General features: G+C 35.6%; 1 protein-coding gene across 3 annotated transcripts in view; it reads right to left on the bottom strand.

The window, feature by feature from the left end:
- NEGR1 (neuronal growth regulator 1) overlaps positions 1–23,002 on the bottom strand; it is a 1,047,432-nt gene that overhangs the window by 354,667 nt on the left and 669,763 nt on the right. The gene's annotated exons all lie outside the window — the stretch shown is intronic.

Here is a 23,002-nt window from a genome sequence, read left to right as displayed (position 1 = left end):
CCATGGGATTCTCCAGGCAAGAATACTGGAGTGGGTTGCCATGCCGTCCTCCAGGAGATCTCCCCGACCCAGGGACTGAACCCTCACGTCTCCAGGATTGGCTGGTGTGTTCTTTACCACCAGCAGCATCTGGGAAGCCCTATAATCTGCCATGTTTAGAATATATATGATTAAGTCATTTCTCCATTTATCTGGCCAATCACAGCTTGTAGGTAGAGAGTTATACTTCTAAGATGATAATCAGTTGATAAGCTATTGCAGGTATACAGAGGTGAGCTTATAAAAGAAGCAATTGTCTTCAAATTCATATGCTTAAAATCTGATTTTACAATCATTTCTTTGCTCAACCTAGTTCCTTTATCTGACTCCAATACACTAAAGTAATATTGATTTTCTATTGTTTCCTTCTGTTTCTCTTATTTTTCACCTATACAATGAAGATAATCTAGGCTTAAATGTGTCTGTAAAAACTATTGAAATATAGGGAGGACAAAATCCTTGTTCACATCTAAGAATTTTAAAATATAATGGATTATAAAGGGGGATATTAAACAGAAATTAAAGTATGGGGAAAATTGATATCCTATATTAGAATTAAATAATCTCATTGGGCAGTATAAAATGAAGCCAGTCACAAGTGAAAAGGTAAAATGTTGTGAAAACTTGTAAAAAAGCATACTTTATAAGGGTTAAACTGATTTTCAATAGGAGTAGGATGGGAAGGGAGATGAGAGGGTGTTTCAAGACAGAGGGGACATAGGTATACCTATGGCTGATTCATGGTAAGGTTTAACATAAACCAGCACAATTCTGTAAAGCAATCATCCTTCAATCAAATAATAAATATATTTAATTTTTTTAAATGACTGGGAATGAGAAGAAAAACTTCATAGGACCAAAGAAATAGAAAGGTGCACATAAATGATCACAAACTATAATTGTTTAGAACAGCATAAAATTAGTAAATTTGTGTTATAATGTGATTTATAGTGTATTATAGAGTATATAATGTATATTATATACATAGATACATATATATCATAATAATGATATAGCTTTTTAATAGTAATTACTGTTCAAAAAAATTTTACATAGGGAATTCCCTGGTGGTCCAGTGGTTGGGACTCCAACTCCACCTTTCCACTGTAGGGGCATACATCCCATCCCTGGTTGGGTAAATAAGATCCCACTAGCTGCCTACTGTGGCTAAAAAAAAACAAGAAATGTGTATCTGAAAATGTTACATGCATATTCCCATTTTTGTATACTGATATAATTTTAAGAAGTGTTACCCAAAAAAAGCATGTTTTTGATAAATAAATCATTAAATATGATGTGTATTAGTGTATGCTATTGTTTAAAGAAATACATTAGATTTGTATGTCTATGGGGAATAAAAAGTATAATAAAAAAGGGAAAAATAGGTTTCTGAAGTATAACAAGAAGCATTTTTTTCCTCTCCTAAATGGTTAAATGACATATTTTGAAAGATTGACAGCAACTAAAGAAGTCGTGTGATAAAATTTCATTCAACTCTAGAGAACACCTTTTAAATCTATTGAATGTTTGTTCGTAGAGTTCACTGTACAATCTATGCACCTAGATTCAAAGATCCTTCTCCAGCCTCATCAGGGAACAATGTATTTACAACTACCAGATTTATGCATTGAGAGCAGTACCTATAGAGCCAGTGAATGGGCGATACTGTCAATACTAGCTATCGATAAGATGGCACTAATAAAAAGAAGCATAAATGTATGGCCAACATCTCAGTTTTCCTCACTAGATTCCTGAGACTTTAATCTACTCCCTTAATTCCATTTACTATGCATCAGCTCTTCCCAAAGGTGTGCTCGAAATATTCTCTTGTTTTTACACAAATACAGTTCTGTTTCCATCCTGAACTCATCTTGCTATTTTCTTAGTCTAATCTAGCCATGCTTGAATTCCAAATTTGAAACTTGGAGTTGTTTTGCCTAGAATTTATACCCTGGAGTATACTGGTTGTCAATAATTTGCTTAGTTGTCTCTCTGGCTTTTGTTATCCTCAGTTTTCCTGTCATAATTCTTTACCTTAGTTTTAGACTCAAGGAAACCAAACTTGTCCTTAGATACTCATCAGGGTCTCCCTCTATTTCCATCACTCTCCTAGCAAGGTGAGAGAATTTGGCATAGTACACTGAAATGCAAAGATTAACATTTCAGTTCACGCAATCTAACTCAATTTTTCCCACAAATGGAAAGGAAAGACCAAGGCTGAAGGGATATAGTGACTTGAAATCCTTACTGCTGCCACGACTTCACAATGTTTATGATGTTGATGTACTTATCCTAGGGTACTCCTTATAAATCTGAATATGTATTAAAAATTATGGAGTATTTTTATTTCTTAGGGTACCAATTATAAATATTAGTGAGATATAAACTAATTCGACTTCTTCTGCTTATGGGTTTTACCATTCATCATGAGTACAAACAATAATTCCTGTTTTGTTGTCTCCGTGTTCCTAGCTCTAGCATAATACTTGAAACAGTATACACTTGGTAAATATTTATTGAATAAGTAAATGCATATATTGATTAAAGAATTAATAAAGTCCTATAAGGGTAGTGGACAAAGAATCTAAAGTAAATGCCCATATGCAAAGAAGTTGTCAGTTTTCTTTCAGCCGAGAGGAAGGGAAAGAACTTTAAAGACTTATCATCCTTACTGACTTCTTGACAGGACAGTGATGGCAACGGTGAGAACAGCCTGTGTAGCCGTCATAGATACTTTTTTAAGATTTTAAAGACTAACAAAAACTTTAAATACAATATTGAAGAAAAAAGCTAAGTATTGCCTGTAATCTAAACAATAGTTTTCTTTTGTGTTTAATGTCTTCTAGACATGTGTAGATGCTTCTCCAGAAAATAGAGAACTGAAGAAATTCCACAAGCTTTCAGTCATGCCACTATTATTACCCTCTTCAAAGGGAAAGCTGAGAAATAGGATGCAGCTATGCTTTATAATATCACTCTCATACTGATTTCTGATAAGAATCTGTCCAGAAAGAGTTCTATCAGTTCAGTTCAGTTCAGTTCAGTCGCTCAGTTGTGTCCGACTCTTTGCGACCCCATGAATTGCAGTGCGCCAGGCCTCCCTGTCCATCACCAACTCCCGGAGTTCACCCAAACTCATGTCCATCAAGTTGGTGATGCCATCCAGCCATCTCATCCTCTGTCGTCCCCTTCTCCTCCTGCCCCCAATCCCTCCCAGCATCAGAGTCTTTTCCAATGAGTCAACCCTTCGCATGAGGTAGCCAAAGTATTGGAGTTTCAGCTTTAGCATCACTCCTTCCAAAGAACACCCAGGACTGATCTCCTTTAGAATGGACTGGTTGGATCTCCTTGCAGTCCTATATTGGCCACTAAATGATATCTAGATTTGGCTTTATTATTTGGAAAAGCATGTGAAAATTATTAGTAACAACATCATGTTTCTACAAAGTGCTAATATATTTGCAAAAAACATTTGAAAAAATAAGTCTCTTTTCCCTTCATTTCTAGTACACTGGGTGTGTGCTCAGTTCGATTCTTTAGTGGTATCCAATTCTTTGCGACCCTACGTGCTGTATCCTGCCAGGCTTTTCTGTCCATGGGATTCTCCAGAGAAGAATACTGGAGTGGTTTCCCATGCCCTTCTCCAGGGGATCTTCTGGACCCAGGGATCAAACCCCTGTCTCTTATGTCTGCTGCATTGGCAGGTAGGTTCTTTACCACTCAGGCCACCTGGGAAGCCCTTCTAGCACATTATCCTTCACTAATTTTCCTCTCATCTCTTTAACTTTAACTTTTTCAAAATCCTTCACATCTCCCAAATATTGCTTCTGTCCTATGATCTCCTTTTTTCCTCATTCAGCACATTTTCCAAAATTCAAGGGATCTTGTTCACTCATTTTCATTTCATTATTATCTACATGCTGATTAGTATCTGATTGATCTGTTTAACTTATATCTGTATCCTGAATCTTGGGCACAATTATTCAGCTGGACATCTCCCTTTGGATGTCTCACAGGCATCTCAGAATCAAATCACCAAAACTAAACTTACCTTTCCTGCCATACTTGAAACCGCCCCCCCCCCCAAACAACCAGTTCCAAGTCTCAGTAAGTGATCTGATTATCATCCAGTTGCTCAAGCCACAAATCTTAGCAGTAACTTTGATAGCACCTTTTGTCTTAGTTCATAAACCATCAGTCACCGTGTCCTGTCAATTTTATCTCCTAAATAAATTCTCAAACCTCTCCTAGGAGCCCCTATGTCTCAGTTACTTATCTCTGAATGTATATACTCAGATGTGTCAATGACTGCATACTGCTTTGCAGTCATTTCAGTCATTTCCCAAAACCCTTGCTCAGAAACAGTCAACCCATTTTTCAAGGCTGCCCTGCAGGAATATTATTTTTTAGGGTCTCATAGCCATTTATTACTACATAGTACTCTGCAACTGAATTTTAAAACACTTTTTGAATGCTTCACTTACATTTATGATTGTAATCATTTTCTGTCATCTTGTTGTCTACCGGCATATTTATGTAAGTATCTCCTCTATGCATTTTACCATATTGAGTGGTTAGGGATGAGGGTTCTAGAACTAGTCTAGGCTTCAAATGTCAGCTCTGTCATTTAAAAGCTCTGTGACCTGATACAAGGTATTTGACCAATAGTTTACTCAAATATGATGTGTGAGGATAGTAACAGAAATTGCCTCCTATGTATGGTTGTTGTGAGGATTAAGAGGGTTAATGCAAGTAAAGTGTTTAGAACACTGATACATCATAGGAAATATATATATATATATACATACATAAATATATATGCACAAACTACTAATATGTAATATTATAATATTATATATACATATAGCACTCTGCAGAAGTATAATGAAAAAGGGAATGGAAAATATTAAAAATTCAAAATTATTAACATAGGAATATAAAATATCTCAAATGAAATATTGATTTAAATTAATTGGAAGTCTAGATACCGAGAAAAAACTTTATTAAACTTTAAAGTATTTATCCAAGCATTTTGAGGTATTTATCTAAACTGAAGCAGATGGAGAAAAGAGTACAAATAACCAAACAAATCTTTAAACCAACAGAGCCTCAGTGATATATGGAAAATATAAATTTCTATCATATATGGATAACTGAGTCCCCTAAAGGGGATAGAAAAAATATTTGGAGAAATAAAGGAGGTATTTTTTTTTCCAAATTTGACATATACAATAAAACTTCAGATAAATGAAGTTAATAATCTCCAATCAGGATAAACACAAATAAAAATCACTCAAAAGCACAATATAATCAACTTGCTGAAAACCAAAGAGAAAGAGAAAATTTAAAAAGCATCCAGAGACAAAATAAACATTACATGTCAAGAAAGAGAAATAAATATTTGTTGCACTTGTCTGAAGTACATAAGCCAAAAGACAATGGAACACCACAAAAATGAATAAAATTCTAGTATCAGTCCTGTAAGCTTAAATCTTAAGAAGCTAGAAGAAGAAGAACAAATGAAACCTAAATTAAATAGACTTGTGGAAATAATAAAAATCAGAAATCAGTAAAATTAAAAATAGTCAATAGAGAAAATCAATGAAACCAAAAGTCAGTCTTTTAAAAGATCACTGAAGTGGGAAAAGCTTGGCCAGGCTGATAACAAATAGGAAGATAACACAAATTATCGCTATCAGAGGTGAAAGAGAGGATATTGCTATAGTCATAAGAAAAACTGAATAGCTACTAAGCAAATATGAAGAAAAACTCCCTAACATTTAAATCAAGAATTTAGATTACATGGACAAATTGCTGGAAAGACACAAATCTCAAAACTGACTTAGAAGAAATAGAAAATCTGAATATTCAACACATATTCAATTATATTAAATTAAAAGTGAAAGTCACTCAGTCATGTCTGACTCTTTGTGACCCCATGGGCTATACAGTCCATGCAATTCTTCAGGCCAGGATTTGGAGTGGGTGGCCATTCCCTTCTCCAGGGGATCTTCCCAACCTAGGGATCGAACTCAGGTCTCCCACATCACAGGCAGATTTTTTACCAGCTGAGCCACTAGGGAAGCCCTAAGAAGTTCAATTTATAACTTAAAATTTCCCACATGGAAAACTCCAGAATCATGTTTAGTACAATTTTAAAAAAGAAATAATGCCAGATTTATACAAAGTCTTTCTGAAAATGGAGGAGAAAGAGAATTCCCCAGATCATGTTGTAAGATTTACATTACCTCAGTATCAAAACTAATGACAACAAAAGAGAAAAAAACATAAATGTAAGCACAAAAGTCTTTTAACAAAATCTTAGTAAACAAACCCAGTGACATATAAAAATGATAATATACCATTATCAAGTATGCTTTATTCCAGAATTGAAAGGCTGGTGGTACAACTGAAATATCAAACAATCTAATTTGCTTTATCAAGAACAACAACAATCTACATTATCTCTAAATGCAGGTAAATCACTGAAAGCATTCAACACTCATTCAAGATAATGTTTCAGAAAACTTAGAATTCAAGGAAACCTCTCAACGTGACAAAACTTCTGTGAAAACCTTACATCTAACCTCATACTTAATGATGTAAATGTTAATGCTTTCCCCCTAAAATGAGGGTCAAGGCAAGGTTGTCCACTCTGACCCAAAGCTCACATCTTATATATAAATTAACTCAACAATCATCATTGACTTTAATGTGAATCATAAAGCTATAAATATTCTAGGAGAAAACAAGTGGAAAAAAATTTGTTTTGGGCTGAAGGTTCTTAGATATGACACCTAAAGCACAAGACATATAAGAAGATATGGATAAATTGGATTTCATCAAAATTAAACAAAACTTTGCTTTATAAAACACACCATTAATTAAATAGAAAGTCAAGCTATGTAACAGGATAAAACTGTCTAAATCATATTGGACAAAGGACTTAAGCATACGTAAGGAATTCTCAAAGCTCAATAAACATATACAACTTAATAAAGAAATGAACAAAAGATTAAATAGACGCCTTTTTTTTTTAAAGAAAATCAATTATTAAATAGATATGTCAAAAGGTGATAAACATCAGTCCTCAGTCACTTCAGTCATGTCCAACACTTTTTGACCCGTTGACTGTAGTCCACCAGGCTCTTCTGTCCATGGGACTTTACTAGCAAGAACCCACAGCAAACATTATCCTCAATGGTGAAAAATTGAAAGCATTTCCTCTAAAGTCAGGAACAAGACAAGGGTGCCCACTTTCACCATTACTATTCAACATAGTTTTGGAAGTTTTGGCCACAGCAATCAGAACAGAAAAAGAAATAAAAGGAATCCAAATTGGAAAAGAAGAAGTAAAGCTCTCACTGTTTGCAGATGACATGATCCTCTACATAGAAAACCCTAAAGACTCCACCAGAAAATTACTAGAACTAATCAATGACTATAGTAAAGTTGCAGGATATAAAATCAACACACAGAAATCCCTTGCATTCCTATACACTAATAATGAGAAAACAGAAAGAGAAATTAAGGAAACAATTCCATTCACCATTGCAACAGAAAGAATAAAATACTTAGGAATATATCTACCTAAAGAATCTAAAGACCTATATATAGAAAACTATAAAACACTGGTGAAAGAAATCAAAGAGGACACTAACAGATGGAGAAATATACCATGTTCATGGATTGGAAGAATCAATATAGTGAAAATGAGTATACTACCCAAAGCAATCTATAGATTCAATGCAATCCCTATCAAGCTACCAACAGCATTCTTCACAGAGCTAGAACAAATAATTCCACAATTTGTATGGAAAAACAAAAAACCTCGAATAGCCAAAGCGACCTTGAGAAAGAAGAATGGAACTGGAGGAATCAACCTACCTGACTTCAGGCTCTACTACAAAGCCACAGTTATCAAGACAGTATGGTACTGGCACAAAGACAGAAATATAGATCAATGGAACAAAATAGAAAGCCCAGAGATAAATCCACGCACATATGGACACCTAATCTTTGACAAAGGAGGCAAGAATATACAATGGATTAAAGACAATCTCTTTAACAAGTGGTGCTGGGAAATCTGGTCAACCACTTGTAAAAGAATGAAACTAGAACACTTTCTAACACCATACACAAAAATAAACTCAAAATGGATTAAAGATCTAAACGTAAGACCAGAAACTATAAAACTCCTAGAGGAGAACATAGGCAAAACACTCTCTGACATACATCACAGCAGGATCCTCTATGACCCACCTCCCAGAATATTGGAAATAAAAGCAAAAATAAACAAATGGGACCTAATTAACCTTAAAAGCTTCTGCACATCAAAGGAAACTATTAGCAAGGTGAAAAGACAGCCTTCAGAATGGGAGAAGATAATAGCAAATGAAGCAACTGACAAACAACTAATCTCGAGAATATACAAGCAACTCCTACAGCTCAATTCCAGAAAAATAAATGACCCAATCAAAAAATGGGCCAAAGAACTAAATAGACATTTCTCCGAAGAAGACATACAGATGGCTAACAAACACATGAAAAGATGCTCAACATCACTCATTATCAGAGAAATGCAAATCAAAACCACTATGAGGTACCATTTCACACCAGTCAGAATGGCTGTGATCCAAAAGTCTACAAGTAATAAATGCTGGAGAGGGTGTGGAGAAAAGGGAACCCTCTTACACTGTTGGTGGGAATGCAAACTTGTACAGCCACTATGGAGAACAGTGTGGAGATTCCTTAAAAAACTGGAAATAGACATGCCTTATGATCCAGCAATCCCACTGCTGGGCATACACACTGAGAAAACCGGAAGGGAAAGAGACACGAGTACCCCAATGTTCATCGCAGCACTGTTTATAATAGCCAGGACATGGAAGCAACCTAGATGTCCATCAGCAGATGAATGGATAAGAAAGCTGTGGTACATATACACAATGGAGTATTATTCAGCCATTAAAAAGAATACATTTGAATCAGTTCTAATGAGGTGGATGAAACTGGAGCCTATTATACAGAGTGAAGTAAGCCAGAAAGAACAACAGCAATACAGCATACTAACGCATATATATGGAATTTAGAAAGATGGTAACAATAACCCTGTGTACGAGACAGCAAAAGAGACACTGATGTATAGAACAGTCTTATGGACTCTGTGGGAGAGGGAGAGGGTGGGAAGATTTGGGAGAATGGCATTGAAACATGTAAAATATCATGTATGAAATGAGTTGCCAGTCCAGGTTCGATGCACGATACTGGATGCTTGGGGCTGGTGCACTGGGACGACCCAGAGGGATGGAATGGGGAGGGAGGAGGGAGGAGGGTTCAGGATGGGGAACACATGTATACCTGTGGCAGATTCATTTTGATATTTGGCAAAACTAATACAGTTATGTAAAGTTTAAAAATAAAATTAAAAAAAAAAAAAAAAAGAATACTAGAGTGGGTTGCCATGCCCTCTTCCAGGGGATATTCCTGACTCAGAGATTAAACCCACATCACCTACTTTTCCTTATTGCAGGCAGATTCTTTACCACTGAACCACCAGGGAAGTTCCAATAAACATCATTAGTCATTATTAAAGTTAGGAAAATCAAAACCAAAATGAGATTTCATTGTATAAGTATTAAAATGGGAAACACACACACACACACACACACACACACACGCACGCAAAACAACACTAATTAGTGCTGGTAGAAAGCAGAGTACTTGGACCTCATCTATATTACTGGTAGACTGTGAAATGGCACTGTCCCTTTGAAAAAGTTTGTCAGTTTCTTATAAAATTAAGCATGCATTTACCATGCTACCTAACAATTTTACTCCTAGAGAAATGTACATTTACACAGAAACCTGTATACAATGTTTATGTTGACTTTATTGGCAATTACTAAAAATGAAACAACCCAATGGTCCTTTAAGTAGTGAATGAAGAAACAAATTGTGGTACATCCCTATAATGCAATAACATCTGTCAATAAAATTATTTATAAAATGAGAGATGTTTTTACATATATATATATATATATATATATATGCAACATGGATTAATCTCAAATACAGTTTACTAAGTGGAAGAAAATAGACCCAAAAGGCTACATGTATGAGTTCATTTGTATAACATTCCATATTACTATAGATTAAAGAATAGATCAGTTTTTGACAGGGGTTGGAGATGGAAAAGCTGGTTGACTATAGAAGAGCATCATGAAGGAATTTCTTAGAGTCCTTTAACTGTTTTGTATCTCGATTGTGGTGGTGAACACATGCAGATGTATTTGTTAAAACCCATAGAATTTTATGATACCTAAGCATGGTTATTTACTTTGTGTAAATTAATAGACAAAGCATATTGATATGCAAGATACAGTTACATACTCAATAAAATGACCCAAATAAAAAAGACAATGCCAAATGTTGGTGATGAAATGGGGCCTATAACACAGCTCTGTCCTAAGGAAAACACATGAAAAATTATTTCCCAACCTTTCAGTCCTAGAGGGAAGGGGAGTGTTAGGAGTATCTGTCAGTTCATGGTGAACATATTTTAGAAGTTCTGCAGCAGTGATGTGAATTACAACTCACTCTGCTATCTGTTGCCTTAGGATTTGAGCTGAAGGTTCCTTTTAGCATCCTATTACATTAGCTTTGTGACCCAAGGCCCTCTGTGAATAATACACTCTGTACTCCAGGGTCTGGCTAGAGAATGGAAGTTTGATTTCTATTATCACAAGTTCACATAGAGGAATAGCATTCATAAGGGATTACTTGAAGGGAATTCATTCATTTCTTCGGCTGTTTAATTTTTTCTTTTCAGAATAAGCCAGCATATTAGACTGTCCCTTTCATTATTTTATTACGGTTCCTATTAAAATTTCCTTTACCAAACTTTGCTTTACTGTTATCATACCAGTCTTTGAGAGCCATTATAAGAATGACCATATGAAATTTTCCATTATAGTTTTATCAGAAAAGTTACTGAGGTCCTACTGCTGTAATTGATGTGTCCACTTACTGAAGACCCGTGGGGAAAATTCACTGTGTATCTTAGTACTAGGAAAAGCTCTTACTTTTGACATTCTAATTTGCTTTGATATTATAATACATGATTGTATACATTGTTTGTTCCCCTCTTCCTTCTTTTTTCTAGGCCACTAGATAATTTAAAACCAAAATAAAGGAAACTATATTTTTGATTTCTCTATACCTAGCATGTTTTGAGGATCATTAAGTAATAATATGTGAACATCATAAATAAGAATATAAAGGTGAAAATATTTGAAAAAAGCTATTTTACATATAATAAGCAGAACTGTATTAAAATAAATAAATTAGATGGTTTTCTATTGGATATTATGATAGATCCTTTGGATATTACTTTGCTACAAGCAAAAATATTTGCTGAGCAGACAGAAAAAAAAGCAGCATGGTGCCTAACAGGAATGTTGCAATAATTATGACACCATCTTGAGTTCATCAGATAACTTTCAAATAATTAATCTTGTTGAGGCATCTAAAAGTCATTTAGCATCTTGAGGAAATAGACATATGACAATAGTTAATTCTAAATGTGTTTGTATCAACACTACATTACTATTGTAGTATTGTTTGTACAATACTACAAACCTGCAGTAATCAAAACTGCATGGTACTAGTATAAAAAGACATATGGATCAATGGAACAGAATAGAGACCCCCAAAATAAACTCACACACCTATAGTCAATTAATCTTGACAAAGGATACAAGAACATAACAATAGAGAAAAGACATTCTCTTCAGTAAGTGGTTTTGGGGAAGCTGGACATCTACATGTACATCAGTCAAGCTAGAACACACCCTCATGGCACACAAAAAAATAAACTAACTCCAAATGGCTTAAAGATTAAATATAAGACATGACACCAAAGAATTCCTAGAAGAGAACATAGGCAAACATTCTCTGAAATAAATTGTACCAAGGTTTTCTTAGGTCAGTCCTTCAAGGCAATAGAAATTAAAGGAAAAATAAAGGGCCTAAATCAGAATTATAAGCTTTTGTACAGCAAAGGGAACCATAAACCAAATGAAAAGACAGCTTACAAAATGTGAGAATATATTTGCAAATGAAGCAACCAAGAAGGGCTTAATTTCCAAAATCTACAAAGAGCTCATACAATTCAACAACAGAAAACAAACAACTCAGTTGAACCATGGACAGAAGACTTAAACAGACATTTCTAAAGGAAACACTAATGACCAATAGGCCCATGAAAGATGCTCAACATTGCTAAATATTAGAGAAATGCTAATCAAAAGAGAAGACTCGACACACGGACATCACCGGATGGTCAATACAGAAATCAGATTGATTATATTCTTTGCAGCCAAAGATGGAAAAGCTCTATATAGTCAGCAAAAACAAAACCGAGGGCTGACTGTGGCTCAGATCATGAACTGCTTATTGCCAAAATCACACCTAAATTAAAGAAAGTAGGGACCATTCAGGTATTACCTAAATCAAATTCCTTATGATTATATAGTGGAATTGATAAATAGATTCGGGATTAGAACTGATAGATACAGTACCTGAAGAACTATGGAGAGAGGTTCATGACACTGTACAGGAGGCAGGGATCAAGAACATCCCCAAGAAAGAAATGTAAAAAAGCAAAATGGCTGTCTGAGGAGGCCTTACAAATAGCTGTGAAAAGAAGAGAAGAGAAAAGCAAAGGAGAAAAGGAAAGATTAACCCATTTGAATGCAGATTTCCAAAGAATAGCAAGGAGAGATAACAAAGCCTTCCTCAGTGATCAGTGCAAAGAAATGGAGTAAAACAATAGAATGGGAAAGACTAGAGATCTCTTCAAGAAAATTAGAGATACCAAGGGAACATTTCATGCAACGATGGGTACAATAAAGAACAGAAATGGTAGGACTTAACAGAAGCAGAAGATACTGAGAAGTTCAGTTCAGTTCAGTTGCACAGTTGTGTCCAACTCTTTGTGACCCCATGAACCGTAGCACGCCAGGCCTCCCTGTCCATCACCAACTCCTGGAGTCCACCCAAACCCATGTCCATTGAGTCGGCAATGCCATCCAACCATATTATCCTCTGTCGTCCCCTTCTCCTCCTGCCCTCAATCTTTCCCAGAATCAGGGTCTTTTCAAATGAATCAGCTCTTCACATCAGGTGGCCAAAGTATTGGAGTTTCAGCTTCAACATTGGTCCTTCCAATGAACACCCAGGACTGATCTCCTTTAGGAAGGACTGGTTGGATCTCCTTGAAGTCCAAGAGACTCTCAAGAGTTTTCTCCAATACCACAGTTCAAAAGCATCAATCCTCCAGAGTTCAGCTTTCTTTATAGTCCAACTCTCACATCCATACATGACCACTGGCAAAACAATAGCCTTGACTAGACAGACCTTTGTTGACAAAGTGATGTCTCTGCTTTTCAATATTCTGTCTAGGTTGGACATAACTTTCCTTCCAAGGAGTAAGTGTCTTTTAATTTCATGGCTGCAACATGAAATTGTTGCAATAAGAAGAGGTGGTAAGAATACACAGAAGAACTATACAAAAAAGATCTTCACAACACAGGTAATCATGATGGTATGATCACTGACCTAGAGACAGACATCCTGGAATGCAAAGTCAAGTGGGCCTTAGGAAGCATCACTACGAACAAAGCTAGTGGAGATGATGGAATTCCAGTTGAACTATTTCAAATCCTAAAAGATGATGCTGTGAAATGCTGCACTCAATATACCAGCAAATTTGGAAAACTCAGAAGAGGCCACAGGACTGGAAAAGGTCAGTGTTTATTTCAATCCAAAAGAAAGGCAACGCCAAAGAAGGCTCAGACTACCACACAATTGCACTCATCTCACATGCTAATAAAGTAATGCTCAAAATTCTCCAAGCCAGGCTTCAACAATATGTGAACTGTGAACTTCCAGATGTTCAAGCTGGATTTAGAAAAGGCAGAGGAACCAGAGATCAAATTACCAACATCGTTGGATCATCAAAAAAGCCATAGAGTTCCAAAAAAATGTCTATTTCTGTTTTATTGACTATGCCAAAGCCTTTGACTGTGTGGATCACAACAAACTGTGGAAAATTCTGAAAGAGATGGGAATACCAGACCACCTGACTGCCTCTTGAGAAATCTGTGTGCAGGTCTGGAAGCAACAGTTAGAACTGGACATGGAACAACACATTGGTTACAAATAGGGAAAGGAGGATGTCACGGCTGTATATTGTCACCCTGCTTATTTAACTTATATGTAGATTACATAATGAGAAATCCTGGGCTGGAAGAAGCACAAGCTGGAATCAAGAATGCCGGAAAAAATATCGATAACCTCATATATGCAGATGACACCACCTTTAGGGCAGAAAGTGAAGAAGAACTAAAGAGCCTCTTGATGAAAGTGAAAGGAGAGTGAAAAAGTTGGCTTAAAACTCAACATTCAGAAAATGAAGATCATAGCATCCAGTCCAATTACTTCATGGCAAATAGATGGGGAAAAGGTGGAAACAGTGACAGAATTTATTTTCTTGGGCTCCAAAATCACTGCAGATGGTGACTGCAGCCATGAAATTAAGAGATGCTTGCTCCTTGGAAGGAAAGTTATGACCAACCTAGACAGCATATTAAAAATCAGAGACATTACTTTGCCAACAAAGGCCCCTCTAGTCAAAGCTATGGTTTTTCCAGTAGTCATGTATGGATGTGAGTGTTGGACTATAAAGATAGCTGAGTGTTGAAGAATTGATGTTTTTGAACTGTGGTGTTGGAGAAGACTCTTGAGAGTCCCTTGGACTTCAAGGAGATCCAATGAGTCCCTCCTAAAATAAATCAGTTCTGAATATTCACTGGAAGGACTGATGCTGAAGCTTAAACTTCAACACTTTGGCCATCTGATGTGAAGAACTGAGTCATTTGAAAAACCCTGATGCTGGGAAAGATCGAAGGTGGGAGGAGAAAGGGATAACAGAGGATGAGATGGTTGGATGGAATCACTGATTCAATGAACATGAATTTGAGTAAACTCTGGGAGCTGGTGATAGATAGGGAGGCCTGGTGTGCTGCAGTACATGGGGTTGCAAAGAGTCGGACATGACTGAGTGAGTGTACTGAACTGAAGCAAAATTATAACGAGGTACCACTTTACTGAAGTCTGGAATTGCCTTCATTAAAAAGTGTACAAGTAACAAAAGCTGAAGAGAATGTGGAGAAAAAGGAACCCTCCTATTGCGTTGGTGGGAATGTAGGTTGATATAGGCACTATGGAAAACAGTGTGGATGTTCTTCAGAAAACTAAAATATAGAATTAGTATATGACCCGATAATCTTACTCCTGAGCATATATTTGGAGAACATCCTAATTAAAAAAGATAAATGCACTCTGATGTTCATAGAAGTACTATTTAGAATAGTCAAACATGGAAGTAATCTAAAAGTCCATTGACAAATGAATGGGTGGAGAAGATATGGTATATGTACAAATGGAAGGCTACTCAGCCACAAAACAGAATGAAATAATGCCATTATCGGTAAGATGGATGGACCTAGAGATTATCATACTAACTGAAGTCAGGCAAAGAAAGAGAAATATCATATTATATTACCTCTATGTGGACTCTAAAATATGGCACAAATTAATTTATGAAGAGAAACACACTCACAGACATAGATAACAAATTTATGGTTATCAAAATGGAAAGAAGATGTAGAAAGGACAAAATGGGAGTTTGGGATTAGTAGATAAACACTACTGTATATAAAATAGGTAAACAACAAGGTCCTACTTTATAGCATGAGGAACTATATTCAATATACTGTAACAAACCATAATGAAAAAAATATGTAAAATATACAAGTATATGTATGACGGAACCACTTTGCTGTGCATCAAATACTGATACAACACTGTAAATCCACTATACTTAATAATAATTATAGGAAAAAATAAATAAATGTGTTCATATGGATGTCCTTGTTAGAAAAAAGGAGAGATTATATAACAATAATAGATAAAAATAAAATGTGGACTTCAGAGTAGATTTATTGGGTTTTGTGTGATCTTGGGTAATGGTTTTAACCTCTCTTGAGGTCAGTTTCCTTGCATAAACAAAGAAGACAATATGTATTTCATAGAGTCATTATGAGCATTGACTATGAGAAAATGCATAAAGTCTTGTGCAAAATTGCAATAAAATTAAAACAAAAATTTTTATTAATAAAAACATTAATAAAATGAGATTAAAATTATGACATCATTTAATGCCTATAGTGTTTCTATTTAAGAGGTAAGTATTCTGTTGTGTGAGCTCATAACTTAATTGTTTTCTTCTTCCCAAAGCCTACTCAGGTTTTGTGGCTCAGTGGTAAAGAATCTGCCTGCCAATGCAAGAGATTCAGATTTGATTCCTGGGTCAGAAAGATCCCCTGGAGGAGGAAGTGGCAACCCACTCAGTATTCTTGCTGGGAAAATGCCATGGACAGAGGAACCTGTTGGGCTATAGTCAATGCGGTCACAAAAAGTCGGACACAACTGAGTGCATACACACACACTCACACATACATTAAGCTTACAGAGCCGAAAAAGCAGTTTAAAGTGGAAGACAAAACACATATGCCTATTCCTGTCAGGTAGAGATCATATTCACTCAATACAGCCCAAGCAGATCCTTTCTAGCTGCCATCTCACATTTTGGGTTTTGTGACTATTTTTCTGGCCTCGATATTTGGTAGTCTGAGGCTCATTTTCCCCAGAAAGTAAGATTCAATTTTCAACGGCAAGTTTAGTCATTGTTTTTCCTTTTAAAATTCAAATCACAAAAAGAGAAGCAAAATAACATATTGTTATGTTTTTGGGGAAGATTTACCCCTCCTCCTCCTTCACCCTACCTGCCTCTTAACACACACACCTTCTTCAAGGAGGATAAATTATGAAATGAAAGTGCCTGCAAAGGAACAGGCTGTTACTGTTTATATGGCTATTTTCAGCTAGGTTCTGTTCTGACCAGGCTGAATTACTAGCAATGCATTATTTACTGTCTTTCTGAATGGAGCCATATGTTATTGATCTGCATCATGTGAAACCTCTATTATGTTCCATTTGAAAGTATTATAAGTTACCTGAATGCACTAGTCTATATATACTGTAGCTTAATAAAACTATTTTTCCAAATAACAATAGTTGCAGTTATAGGAGGTTCAGCTGTGTCTTGAAAAATATTGTTTATACTTCTACTATGCCTATAACTCACTCAATGGCTTTACATGTCTCAGTATATTTGTTGCTTATTTTTGCATCTGAAAAATAGGAATTCCTTTGTTCCTTGTATTACTTTTGTTGAGTAAACCTCCAGTATTGTCTTCTGTCTTATGTAAAACAGCCTAGTGCCTCTGTAGATCTGTAGAGCTAATCCTAATTTTGTGCCATCTGTCTCCTGTGTGTCTATATATCTTTCATAATTTTCATCAAGTTCAAAGATTCAATTTACCAGTATTTTTTTAAAGTTGCATCTAATATCTAAAATGCTTTGGTTTCAGAAAGAAATCTAAATACTTCAATAGACGTTTTTTGACTAACATCACGGAATATTATGGACTAAACTGTTTAATCCCCTAAATTCATATGTTGTAGTATTATACTAATCACCTCCTCCACCCAGTGCTTCAGAATGTAGATAAGGTTTTAAAAGAAAGTCTTCAATTAAGTTAAAATGAAATCATTAGAGTGGATCATAAACCAGTATGACTTGTGTCTTTATAAAAAGAGGAGAGGACATTTGGACACAGAGAAGTGCAGAGGGATGACAAATAGCAGACATACAGAAAAGTTGACTCTCTAAGCCAAGGAGAGAGGCTTGAAACAGATTTCCTCATGAACCACAGAAGGAACCAACTTTACCAACATTTTGATCTTGAATTTTTAGCTTCAGAACTGAGAATTTAAATTTAAGCTGCCCAGTAGGCTATTTTGTTTTGGCAGCTTTAATAAACTAATACAAATAGCATATATGAAGCAGTGAATGGCAAATCTTGTCTCTTAGAATAGATTATTTGTATTTTTTTTTTTTATTGTCACATTGAACAGTGTTCTTTATTATCTGAAGGAACTATTTTCAGAAAGTGGCAATGATTATCTCATAGATATTTATAAAATGTTCATAAGCAATTCACTAAATTAAGCTATATTTTACCTTTGTAATTTATAGTCCAATATTAAAGTAAACACAGTTGAAAAATAACATGGCTTAACTTCTCAAGATCAATTGAAAATTTAAGCTAAATACTTTGGATATATACTTCTCAATTCACAATTATATTAATGTATATTGTTCATTAAAAATTGAGAAAATGGCTAATATCTATTGAATTTTCACTATGTATAACTCTTTGTTAATAACTTTACATTTTCTTAATTTTCATCGTAATTGTTGTTGTTCAGTCACTCAGTCCTGTCTAACTCTTTGCAACCCCAAGGACTGCAGCATGCCAGGCTTCCTTGTCCTTTACCATCACCCAGAGCTTGCTTAGACTCATATCCACTGAGTCAGTGATGTGATCCAAACATCTTGTCCTCTGTCATCCCCTTCTCCTCCTTCCTTCAATCTTTCCCAGCATCAGGATCTTTTCTAATGAGTTGACTCTTCCATCAGGTGGGCAAAGTATTGGTGCTTCAGCTTCAGCATCAGTCCTTCCAATGAATATTCAGGAGTGATTTCATTTAGGATTGACTGGTTTTAATTCCTTGCAGTCCAAGGGACTCTCAAGAGTCTTCTCCAACACCACAGTTAAAAAGCATCAATCCTTTGGTGCTCAGTCTTCTTTATGGCCCAACTCCCACATCCATACATGATTACTGGAAAAACTATTACTTTGATTATATGGACCTTTGTCAGCTAAGTAATGTCTTTGCTTTTTAATATGCTGTCTAGGTTGGTCATAGCTTTTCTTCCAAGGAGAAAGTGTCTTTTAATTTCATGGCTGAAGTCAACATCTGCAGTGATTTTGGAGCCCAAGAAAATAAAGCCTGTTATGGTTTCCATTATTTCCCCATGTATTTGCCATGAAGTGATGGGATCAGTTTCCATGATCTTAGTTTCTTGAATGTTGAGTTTAAAACCAGCTTTTTCACTCTCCTCTTTCACCTTCATCAAGAGGTTCTTTAGTTCCTTTTCACTTTCTGCCATAAGAGTGATGTTATCTGCATATCTGAGGTTATTTACATTTCTCCCAGCAATCTTGATTCCAGCTTATGTATTTAAAATGCTAGTAATTTGACACATTGCCTTCAACTCTATTTTATTTTTTAACAAATTCCAACTATTTGTTTCCAGTATTTATCTCCAAACATCATGTAAATTATTGTAAGATGTATGTAAGAGCCAGTCATTTTTTATAATGCATTCAGTTTTTCTGTTTAATAACACTTGTAACATGTAAAAGAAATCAAAGCAGCCATGATCTTTTCATTATTTTATTTTTGTATCCTTTATATTTTTCTGTCTCTATTCTTATAACCAATTTTCTTCTCAGTAAATGAAGTATCTCTTTCTATATGTTTAAGAGTCTGCCTATGTGTACAATACCTTGATCCCTCCCTCTTACAGAACTTTAGCCAAATTGAAGGAAAAAAAACACAACATTTTCTGTAAAAAGTACTGTTTACCTCTTTGTTGAAGCTAGTGCTGTGAAAAGGAACAAACTAAGAGTTTAAGTTATAAGTTTTATGGAAAATAATTTGAGAAAATAAAATTGTGCCACTCTCTGGGGAAAAAGTTTTTAAAAATTCTTTATGTTTTTATCCCTTAACATGTTAAGCCTTTGGTTTTTGCAAAAGTCTTTGGTTTAGCCCTTTTTTAACATGAACCAATATGAAAAAATTCTATTCTTAACTCCCTACTCTCTTTACAGCCAGTAACTTAGAAAGTTCTGGCTTACTGAAAGTGAAAGTGAAGTTGCTCAGTTGTGTCCGACTCTTTACAACCCCATGGACTGTAGCCTAGCAGGCTCCTCCATCCATGTAATTTTCCAGGCAAGAGTACTGGAATGGGTTGCCATTTCCTTCTCCAGAGTATCTTTCCGACCCAGGGATCGAACCCAGGTCTCCCTCATTGTAAGCAAGAGGCTTTACCGTCTGAGCAACCAGGGAAGTCCTTCTGGCTTATTAACATATATTAATCGTTCATTAAATTTGTTACCTTACAAAATGAAAGATAGATGATTGAAAGAGAAATAGAATGAAGCAAAAATGAATGTACAAAGTAATAAATTGCCTAGCCTTTCTAGAGTTTGACCATCACTGCAATTGCCACCCCATATATATTTAATATATTGTAACTTCTTCTTGGTGGATCCAAAACTAATATCTAAAAATAGAGGCAAAGCAATTGTTGCCATCAACTTCTGGTGACCTCAAGCTAGCAGTAATGGAAAAAACTTCCATCATCATTGCATTCCTATATCTTTCAAATATTTGTGGACAGATTATGTAAGCCCCATTATTTCTGAATTGTCATGACCAAAGTGATAAAGGAAGATAATTTAGAGTACTTAGAATTCAAAGCTTTATAGTTCTATAAATATAATTTCATACATCCATAAAAGATCATGTGCTTAACATGATGGCTAAATCTCACATAGCGTTCATTCACTAAGAAAAAGAAAGCTCAAAAAAAAAAAAAAAAAGAAAAAGAAAGCTCAACTGAAAAGGCAATTGTGATATAAATATATAGTAGAATACAATCACTTTCATTTTGATTATTTGATATTACTAAATGGTGAGAAAAGGAAATAAGAAAATGACAACCATATTGAATGAGAAAAAAATAATCAGAAATTATATTTAATAACAAAGTTTTTAAACAAATAATTCAACTGTTTCCATTGTACAATATTGTGACCATGTATAGAGAAATATATTGTGATATAAAATTGGTAATGAAGGCTTCTCTGGTGGCTCAGTGGTAAAACTCTACCTGCCACTGTAGGAGACATGGGTTTGATGTCTGATCTGGGAAGATCCTACATGCCGAGGGACAACTAAGTCTGTACGCCACAACCACTGAGCCAGTGTTCTAGAGATGGGGAGCCACAACTACTGAAGCCCATGTGACATAGAGCCTGTGCTCTGCAACGAGAGAAACCATTGTAATGAGAAGCTCATGCACCACAACTAGAGAGTAGCCCCTGCTCGCTGCAACTAGAGAAAAGCCCGCAAGACCCAGCACAGCCAGAAATAAATAAGCATCAAAAAAAAAAAAAAAACAGGTGATATAATATGCTGATTCAATAAAAGTGGTATAATATATTGATACCATGAACAACATCTCTATGCAACAGGAAGAAAAAAAAAAAAACTTGTTTGAAACTGTAAGTGCTTGTGGTCTATATAAGCTAAATCAGAGAGAAGTATGGAAATTATTCACATATATGCATGGCTGATATGATATGTTGCTGCTGTCACGTCAGTCCTGTCCAACTCTGTGCGACCCCATAGAGGGCAGCCCACCAGGCTCCCTGTCCCTGGGATTCTCCAGGCAAGAACACTGGAGTGGGTTGCCATTTCCTTCTCCGATGCATGAAAGTAAAAAGTGAAAGTGAAGTCGCTCAGTCACGTCCTACTCTTAGCGACCCTGTGGACCACAGCCCACCAGACCCCTCCGTCCATGGGATTCTCCAGGCAAGAGTACTGGAGTGGGTCACCAGTGCCTTCTCTGCTGATATGATATAATGGGCATCAAAAGCTTTGCCGGTTATCAAATATGTTCACTGATGGCTTTTCTGGTACCTAAAATTACTTATCATTATTAATTATTCTTTTAATTGAAGGCATTTCTCCCTAGAAATACTTGTTTAAAATGTAAATACCTTGAGAAGCAACACATGTGAACATACTGGTACCTATTTTTTTAATAGGCTTAAAGTCAAATCTTGGCTCTACCACTCTGTGAGCCTAAGTAAATTATTGGACCTCATTTCAACAGCCATGATTTTTGTCTTTGATAAATATGTTGTAGGATTCCCTGGTGGCTCAGTGGTAAAGAATCTGTCAACTAATGAAGGATACGCAGGTTCAATCCCTGAGTTGGGAAGATCCCCTGGAGAATGAAATGGCAACCCATTCCAGTATTCTTGTCTGGGAAATCCCATGGATAGAGGAGCCTGGTAACCTGTAGTCTATGGGGTCACAAAGACTTTGACATAACTTAGCAACTAAATGACAACAACAACAAATATGTTATGCCAAAGCCACTATTCAGGAGTAAAGAGAATAAAGGACAAAATTAAGCAGAACCAGGTTTTTTCTTACGGGGGCCTATAGACAGATGCTTTGGTAATTTCCAAACTTCTATTTGCATCATGATTTGCCATGGCAAATCATGGCATGTAAGCACCATTATTCACAATCCTTGTTCCCTCTGGAATTTTTTCCTACAGAAAATCAACAGTTAAAACTATTACTTTTACTAGAAACTATGAGGTCAAAAGTCATTTCTCCAGAGAACACATCGGCTAGCACTGCAATATCTTTTCAAATACAATAGTGAAAACAAGTCAGATTAGATAAAATGTTAATTTATTTATAGCATGACAGAGGGAAAATCAGAGATGCAACAAGTTTGCATGTTTAAATACAAATATCAATCATGACAGAGATTTGAGAGAGCAGATTTATTTCCAGGTTATGAAAAATACTTAACTCTAAAATCACATATGCTTGACGTTTTCGTTTCTTGAAGATTTCTGCTATTGACACCATTTTTCTGTTTTAAAACTTATAAAAGTTGATTCCCCTGCCCTTTAGTCTTAAACTGTACTCTGGGGAAAACATGTCTAAGTTGATGATGGAGGTCACTTGCAGAAATACTCAAATAGTTCTTTCGAATGCTTTTAAAGGAAAATGTAGGCAGCATTCAGTCATTAAGTAAACACTTATCAATAAAACA

This window comes from Bubalus kerabau, chromosome 6 (genome assembly GCF_029407905.1).
Source record: "Bubalus kerabau isolate K-KA32 ecotype Philippines breed swamp buffalo chromosome 6, PCC_UOA_SB_1v2, whole genome shotgun sequence".
NCBI lineage: Eukaryota > Metazoa > Chordata > Mammalia > Artiodactyla > Bovidae > Bubalus > Bubalus kerabau.
This window is presented reverse-complemented; position numbering and strand designations above follow the sequence as displayed.